Source organism: Sinocyclocheilus anshuiensis, unplaced genomic scaffold (assembly GCF_001515605.1).
Source record: "Sinocyclocheilus anshuiensis isolate Anshui unplaced genomic scaffold, SAMN03320099.WGS_v1.1 scaffold188, whole genome shotgun sequence".
NCBI classification, from domain to species: domain Eukaryota; kingdom Metazoa; phylum Chordata; class Actinopteri; order Cypriniformes; family Cyprinidae; genus Sinocyclocheilus; species Sinocyclocheilus anshuiensis.
Genome location: NW_015555768.1, coordinates 2615810 through 2624896, shown reverse-complemented (window position 1 = coordinate 2624896; position 9087 = coordinate 2615810). Strand labels below are relative to the sequence as shown.

The following is a 9087-nucleotide window of genomic DNA, read 5'->3' as shown; positions in this document are numbered from 1 at the left end:
GCATGCCAATGTGCATTGGCTCGTTTAGTTTACACTCGAAGTAGATTGGTCTCTCTAAGCGAGATCCCAATTCGCCGGTCACCGACGTGACGTTTCCGTTCCCTCCTTCAGGGAACGAGGGTTACATACATAACCGAGACATTTGGCACGCACAGTATGAAGTAGCATCAGAGGGCAAGAAATTGCTGTTGCCCAGTTATTAACTACAAAAATTTAAATGACACTTCATGACAAAAATGTTTGTAACTTGAAACTGGTTCACTATTGCACAACTTGTGTTCCTGAATGAATCAATGGGCCTGTCCCAATACACACATTTGCATTCATTTCACTTGACCATTTGTTTACTCATAGCACTCTCTTGTTTACTCATGAAGACTGCAAGTGTGTTTAACTTTTGATTAACCTGATGGGACACAATTAAAACAGAGTGTTGTAAAAGTGCAACTAACACTTTAACAGAGCTTTATTTACAGATAAATGAAATGTCTGTTCAGTCCCTATGAAATGGATGACACACTTTAGTAATTGTGATGCTTAATTAAAGGAATTGTTCACCCAAAAATTCTAATTTACTCACCCTCAGGCCATCCAAGATGTAGTTGGTTTTTTTTTACCCGTAATCGGAGCAGGATTAAAGAAATGTAGCATTACATCACTTGCTCACCAATGAATCCTCTGCAGTCACTGAATGGGTGCCGTCAGAATGAGAGTCCAAACAGCTGATAAAAACATCACAATAATCCACATGTAATCCACATGACTCCAGTTTATTAATTATGCTTGTTTGTAAGAAACAAATACATTAAGACGTTTCTAACTTCAAATCGTTGTTTCTGACTAAAATACTAGTCCTCTATCAATAATACTGATTGCTCCAGTGAAAAAGTCATGTTGCCTGGAGCGTGGACGCATCCAAAGTGTAGCACTTTGTAGGGCATTATCTTTGGACACATAGACTGGAGCTCTGTTCTTGAAGACGTGTCAAAACTGAGACTAAGGACTTGTTGGAAGTTAGTGTGTCAGAGAGTTTTGAACCCTCTTATCCAGACAACCCTCATTAAATGAGTTCTTTTCACTTCAGAATGCATTTATATGTACTAAATAATATACAGTTTTAAAGGAATATTTCACCCAAAATTGAAAATTTGCTGAAAATGTACTCCCCCTTAGGCCATCCAAGGTGTAGATGAGTTTGTTTCTTCATTGGAACAGATTTGGATAAATTTCTCTCACCAGTGGATCCACTGCACTGAATGGGTGCCGTCAGAATGAGAGTCCAAACAGCTGATAAAAACATCACAATAATCCACATGTAATCCACATGACTCCAGTTTATTAATTATGCTTGTTTGTAAGAAACAAATACATTAAGACGTTTCTAACTTCAAATCGTTGTTTCTGACTAAAATACTAGTCCTCTATCAATAATACTGATTGCTCCAGTGAAAAAGTCATGTTGTCTGAATCAGGAGAGAAATATGCACAGATCAAGCACCATTTACCAAAACAGTTTTAAACAAATATGTTGCTGGATTTTGATGTAAGAGGACAACAGGTGGTGGACTTTTTCACTGAAGGAAGTGTTATTATGGACTAGTATTTTGGCCAGTTGTGTGTTGTGGATTACTGTGATGTTTTTATCAGCTGTCTGGATGCTCATTCTGACGGCACCCATTCCCTGCAGAGGATCCATTGGTGAGCAAGTGATGTAATGCAAATTTTCTCCAAATCTGTTCAGATGAAGAAACAAACTCATCTACTTCTTGCATGCCCTGGGTGAGTAATTTTTCAGCAAATTTTCATTTTTTTTTTTTTTACTATTATTTTAACTATTGCTTTAAAATACAAATGAATATACATACAATTGTACATATACAATAATGTATACAATGATTTATGTAATGCATATATTAATGACCAGAAAGACAAGTTTTACAAGGGCATCACAGAACCAGCATATCCTTGCCAACATCCTGGATGACGTGCCCAATAGGCGCCTGACTGAGCCTTGAGGTAGCACTGCTTCTTGCACTCCAACAGCGTCTCCAGGTCCTTCCACATCTTCATCTGTCTCATACTGGGCTCTTGGCTCTCTCGCACCTGCTTCACCTGCTGACGTAGAACCTGCAAGCCCAGAGACACAATGTTTATCGGCTTTGAAAAACTGCCTAGTGCTACATGTTCTGACTCTAATTCGAGATAAAAACAATCATTTACGTATGTTCAAAGCATGCCTGGTGCAAAAAAAAAAGACCCATGATACCTTATCTGAATCTCAAATTCTTGCTGAGCCATTCAATTTATTGTACCCACGTGCCGGCAGTCAATTTTGGCGTAATTAATGGATTCAGAAAGCTTGTAAAGTAGCAGCTGTAAACAAGTTAAAGGGCAGGACGGGCAGTTATGGGAGAGTTTGGCATGCTGTCGTCTCTCTTTCCACCGTGCTGAGAGGGTGGTCCACTGGTTGTACATCAGGGCAATGATTACACAAGCTTTGTTCGAAAACTGGCACGATGTGGAGCGACACTGATCGCATGCTCCACACAGTTTGGCAGAATTATCACAGAGGCCAGGCCCCCCGCCCTTAACTAACACCAAGTTGACCCCGACAGATGAGATAAAAACAAGTAAATGACCTGATGGAACTAAGTTATGAGTCAGAGAGGTTTGACAGATGGTCAAAGACGGTCTCCTCACCTTGCCCAAGGACTCCTGCTCTGCTGTGTTCGCAATGTACTTCTCTCTGTAAGGGAAGGATATACAGTGATTCCTTAAAGGAATACTTGTTTTAGTTTAGTTAAAATTTCTTTCTCATGTTTTTCCAAACCTGTTTGACTATTTTTTAATGTCCAAGCTGCTCTTTTCCATTCACTAAAACCATATAGTGGATCTTTTTCATACAGTAAAACCATATAGTCAAGCTCCAAAAAATTATGATAAACATCATAAAAGTATCATAAAAAATCCACATGCCTTGCACACTATTTCTCAAGTCTTTCAAAGCCTTATTTTATGTGCACATGAAAATTAGATTTATAGCAGGAAATTAATGATTATCTTTGAAAAACAACTTATTATTAGTCTGTTGCGCACACCAAACAATTTCCATTAGTTGCAAAGACAAAAGTTCTTATTTTCATTTAATTTAAATTGAAGTTATAGCTATTTTTTAATTTCTGTTAATGTTATTCCAAATAAAACTTATTGCTCTGCTTGGAAGGAAAACAAATCTAACCTGACAATGGTAAAAGAACTTATGACTTATGATTACAGCAATTCGCCAATTCCTGAGTCACTCCTACTTAGGATTGAACCTGTAACCTTTGTGTTAACAGCTTAAATCCTTAACCACAAGGCTATCGCCCGCCTCCACGTTTAGCAGAAAATCTGCTAAAGTTTTCGAATGTGTAGGTTGCATGGACCAGGAATGGGTGAATAGATACTTGAAGCATAACTGAAACAAAAGACATGAAGAAAAACAACAACGGTTCTGAGCAGTAGGCAGGCAGGCGTGCTGAGAGCTGCCAGCTCAAAAGAGTCTCTCAGGGATCATTTGTTTGTCTGTTATGAAGCATGAATTCATGTGTTGTGTGCATGCCTGTCTTTTCACTGGAGCTTTTAGGTTTATCTATAGCAGATATATCTCCAGTTTCTCACCTGTCCTCCGCACCTGTAAGTCCATTGACTGATTGATCTTACTCTGATCTGCCGTTGTCTGCATTTGACTCTCAATAATCTGTGAAGGAGAGGCCGGGGGGAGAGTGAGAGAAAACCACAGGACTAGAAATCTCTGATGTCTGAGAGGAAGATGGATTTGACCTCTCTCATGCAGTTAATGTGATGATATCGGCTTTCTTCATGTGCCGTCTCTTCCCTGAGTACCCTCACTTCCTGTATAACATCGGGACATTAAATCATTGCCGGCTCAGGTATATTCAATTTTGTTTCATAAGATGCTAAAACAGTCAAGTTGAGACCAAGGTTGGCTATCTTTGAATTTATGAGTTGGAATTTGAACATCCACAGGATGTTGAACTTGAATCTGAATTGGACTAAGAGGAAGAATAATTGCAGTTCAAAAAAAATAAAAAATCAACAAATTAAAACTCATTACAGTATGAATGTTACACAACCCTAGTTGAGCCCCATCATACCTGTTCCAGCTTGGACCTGTTGCTCTCCAGTCCTACAGCACAGGTGTCATACTGAGTCTTTTTTTGTTCGTACTCTGGAGCGAGCTCCTGTTTTAACAAGCAAAACAAAAGAGAATGCAGTTCTGACAGCTGATATGCTGATTGGCTCTTTATAGTTGATAGTGATTCTCAGTATGGGGGAGAGAAACAAATGGCTTTGTATCTTCAGTATCTCACTTGACGCTAAACAGTCACTCACCGCGTGTTCCTGTCTCAGAGCTCTCAGGTCCTTTATCAGAGGAGATAGAGCAGACTTCTTCTGTGCTATCACTGAATTCAGCTTCTTTACCTGAAATAAACACAAATCTTCATGACAGATGATGACCTGAGAGAGAATCAACAAAATGTTAGGGAAAATTACCGATATTATCTATCAAAAATAATGATTTTGAAAGAAGTCTCTTATGCTCACCAAGGTTGTATTTATTTGATCAAAAATACAGTAAAACAGTAATATTATTGTGAAATATTATTACACTTTAAAATAACCTTTCTATTGTAATCTATTTTAAAATCTAATTTATTCATGTGATGCAAAGCTGAATTTTCAGCATCATTACTCCAGTCTGCAGGGTCACATGATCCTTCAAAAATCATTCTAATATACTGATTTGGTGATTAAGAAAAAGTTGGTATTCTTATTCTTTTATTATTATTAATGTTGAAAACAGTTGTGCTTCTTTAATTTTATGGAAACCGTGATACATTTTTTCAGGATTATTTGATGACTAAAAAGTTCAAAAGAACAGCACTTTGGTCAATTTAATGCATTCTTGCTTAATTAAAGTATTATTATTATTATTTTAAGCTTATTGACCCCAAACCTATAAATGGTAGTGTATCTCATAATGAAGATAATGATTAAAACTCTAATTAGCTTTTGCCCAAATCACTTCTACTGACTCGGTTTATCTTGTTTATCTCTGATTATCAGGGAAATGTATCAGACAAACTGTGCACCACTGTGGCAAAATAAACTCCTCTAGAAAGTTTATGACTTTATTAACGTTCCCCAATGTAATATGCATATTGACAGTCTCCCAAAACAGAACAGAACATTTGGAGGAAACAACACATTTCAAGATGAGGGCTATGCATCATTATCCAATCCGCCTTGCCCAGCTCACCATTTCAGACATGTCGTCCATCGTTCGTCCCTTCATCTCGTCCAGCTCGCTCTTGATAGCGGAGACTCTCTCCAGCTCTTCCTGAGTATCGCTGTAGCCCGAGATGCCCCGCTGAGCCTCCAGAGATTGCTGAACACCAGAACACAAGCAAAGCATAAATAGAACAAATGTTTATTTGCCTTGTCAATTTGATTAGATTCCTTACTGAAATGTTTCTCAGTTTGATTATTTGCATATAGTAAACAATCAATGTTACTGAAAAACATTTTAACTGCGAGCTGCATAATTTCATCCCACAACAAAACAAACAAGATCTGAACCATATTAGCCAACCTTTGTCGCAACAATCTTATAATGAAATTAAAATTGACCCTATTTACCTACATAATAAATGTCCATGGTCAATGTGCATGATTCATCAGAACATTCTAAAATAAAATCTTTTCATTATATTTCATCAAAATGTAATAATGGTCTCTGCCTCTTTAATTACTTTTCATGTCTGCTTTTGTGAACAAAATTACCAACTATATTACAGGCAGCCGATAAAAACAAGTCCCGTCTTACATTATATGCTAATGAATATTCTGATTATTGGATTAGAGAGTAATGATTATTTTCTGATATTCTGAAATATGAAACAACAGTGAATACAGTTTTGTCAGGATGTTACGGAAGCCTGTTTTCTGCCACAGAATAAAATAATAAAGGTAATTGAGACTTTTTATCTCACAAAAAGAGTTTATATCTCACATTTCTGACTTTTTTTCTGCAATTCTGTGTTTATATCTAAAAAACGTCCAATTTATGAGATATAAACCTGTAATTCTTTATCCCTTGGTGGAAACAAGCTATCATAGGATGTGTCCGCAGTGACAGTGTCATAGCCAAACACTTTCTGAAGGGTTGTGTCTGTACAGACAGCCAGGACTCAAAGCTATAAATCGCAGTGCAAAGCACTTTATTCTCCATGTACAGAGGGAACTTCACAGGTCAAGCTAAAACTAACGGCTATGGTTTTTATAATAGGACTAAAAATGTGCTGAGCATTATGTCTGGGAAGATTACATGACTAATCGCATTTTGACACTTCAGTACAACTCAACTCAACTTACCTTCATCTAGACATTTCAGACTAATCAGGGAAAATGAAGAACTTTGCAAATATTATGGGTGCAACCTTTTCACAGTTCGGTTTGTATTAGTTCTGTGGTCAGTTTCAATTTAGTTTGGTAAATACTTTGTATGTCACTATTGAAGGTGATAACTTTTACGTTTTTTCAATGAATGAAATTTTATCTATATCATGTCAATCCTTCATTTCTATTGGGTACAATCCTTATTCATAGCAAGAGGACATATTTTAATGGCTGATGCATTTGTAATGCTCTTTATGCAGATGCACTTTGCACGTAACATAACATGACTGATGCCCAGGTCATTTGAGGGGATCAGGTGCCAAAAGGAGGGGTGGCCCAGGCTCGTGCAACCAACCGCAAAACGGAGGACGAAAATTCCCCTACTCAAAAAACAACAGCATGGGACGCAGACAGGGAGCAAATGCCGGGATCATAAATAGCCCAAGCTCAGCCTTTCTGCGTCAAATGGGCTTGCTGATAGAGTCAGAGACAGGGAGGGTTCAGAGATGTGAAGTCATTTCCAGGAAGGTGCTGTAGCTTCAGCGTTAATGCAATTTGAATAGACAGGGACAGGTACAGGGAAGGTAGATTATGTACCAGTGCGTATAAGATGGTGAAATGATATGCTAATAGACACAAGCTAAAACACTAGTGATGCAAGCAGAACAAAGGTGGACTTTAAGCAGGGTACTATATTCAATTTCAGTTCCTGAATTTGAATTCAATTTGAATTGATGTAACAAACAGGATGCAGAATTGCAATTTGGATTTCAATGTAAGGAGGTGGAATTAAAATAAATTGAAGTTAAAGAAATACATATGATTGTAATTTGAAAATGATGAAGCGAAGTTTGGCTTAAAAAACACTTCTTTGAAAGCTCAAAAAACATTTGAACAAAGTAAGAACGTTTATAGACCTTGCGGACAGAAGGAACGACAGAATGATGAATAAATATGTGTTTACTAGCTGCTGTTGTCCAGCTGTGTGTCGTTCTCTCAGGATCTCTTCAGTCCTCTGTAGAACACCGTACTCCACCTTCAGCTCAGCGATCTCCTGACGTTTCTTCTTATAAGTGCTGCTCTTGCCACGCATCTTGGCCACATAACGCTTAAACTAAAAAACAGGATAAAAACAACAAATCTAAATCTTAAGACATGAAAAAAGAACCATAAAAAACATGAATAAAATGAAAAGGACAATAAATGAAAAAAGAAAATAAGGACAAAATGGACAAGAAATAACTGTTTAACTGTTCTGCACTTCATGCAAGTTTTCACTATTTTTAATCTCCCTTTTGCCTTCACTAGTTAATTTGAAATGCTCCTGTGGCGTGACAAATGACTTTTTAAAGACATAAGCACTCATGTAGTTTCACAATTAATCATAGTTTAATTTTAGGTCATCAAATCCGTATGCATAATAATTATTTAAAAAAAAAGGAAAAGTTAAATGCTGTTTAAAATCAGAAGAATCAGCGTCAGAATAATCTGCTGTGCAATGAGAAAATGTGACATTGAATATTTCAGAAGGGATAAACACAGATCACAACACACAATGAGCCCTGGTCGAGTGACTGTGTCTCACTAATGACTACAAGCAAAGCAAAGACACCGTCTCAAATAGGAAAATGGTAATGATATGCAAATACCACCTGAGCTGCATGTACATGTGCAGGGTTAAGGGATGCATTGAGACAAAGTCAGGGGAACATTGTGGCCTTGGCTCTGTTTCCGGAAAAAGTGAGAATCTCTAAGAGAAATCAGCTCTGAGGAATGAGTGGGTATGAAGAAGGGGAAAACCAGGGTGCTGCTGGGACATCTCAGTGGATCTCAACAAAAGAAACCTGAGCCCACAAGCATGCAGCCAGAGGGACAAAAAACATCTTCATCTGGCAGCTCATTCGCTCAGGCTATTCTTCTGTCAGTACTGCCAATGGCTATAAATGTTGAGAGGCACCGGAGAGCAAACTCAGAAATCACACAATGTGCCGTATGTCACTTGGGGCATGCAGAGATTGTGTGTGAGAGTTTATGCTTTGTGTATTTTGAGACAGCAAGGGCAGACAAGGTTGGTGCGGTTTGGGAGGGGAGCAACAATAATACCTTGCTGTGTTCTCAAGTTCCCTCATTGCAAACAATCGAAACACATGAGCATTTAAATGCTTTATTGCAGGTTCAATATAAGTTAAGCTTAACCGACAGCATTTGTTGCATAACGCTGATTACCACAAAAATAATTTCACTTTGTCTCTTATATTAATTATTCACTTATGTAGCATTTGATATTGGAGTCATTTTAGAGTTTTAAAGCAGCGGTCACACTAGACTTTTTCGATACTGCAACATTTTATATGACGTCACACTCTGTGGCGTCTTTTTTAAAAGTATAAATTCAACATAAATATAAAAAACATAAAAATATAAAATCTACTCCACTTTCCTGCATCACTGAAAATCTGTAGCTTTAAAGTCTGTCACACTGTGATGTGTTGTTCTTCTATGCAAACTCATAGAAAATAACCAAAACAATCCATGGTTTGTATTTAGCACAGTGGCTAGATTGACAAATAACCAGACGCCACCCGATCTAAATATTCCCTCACAGTTTAATAGTAATGACTTTAT

At 37.6% G+C, this 9087-nt stretch overlaps 1 pseudogene; it reads right to left on the bottom strand.

The window, feature by feature from the left end:
- Positions 1-1867: 1867 nt before the first annotated feature.
- LOC107674292 (intraflagellar transport protein 81 homolog) overlaps positions 1868-9087 on the bottom strand; it is a 15167-nt pseudogene continuing 7947 nt past the window's right edge.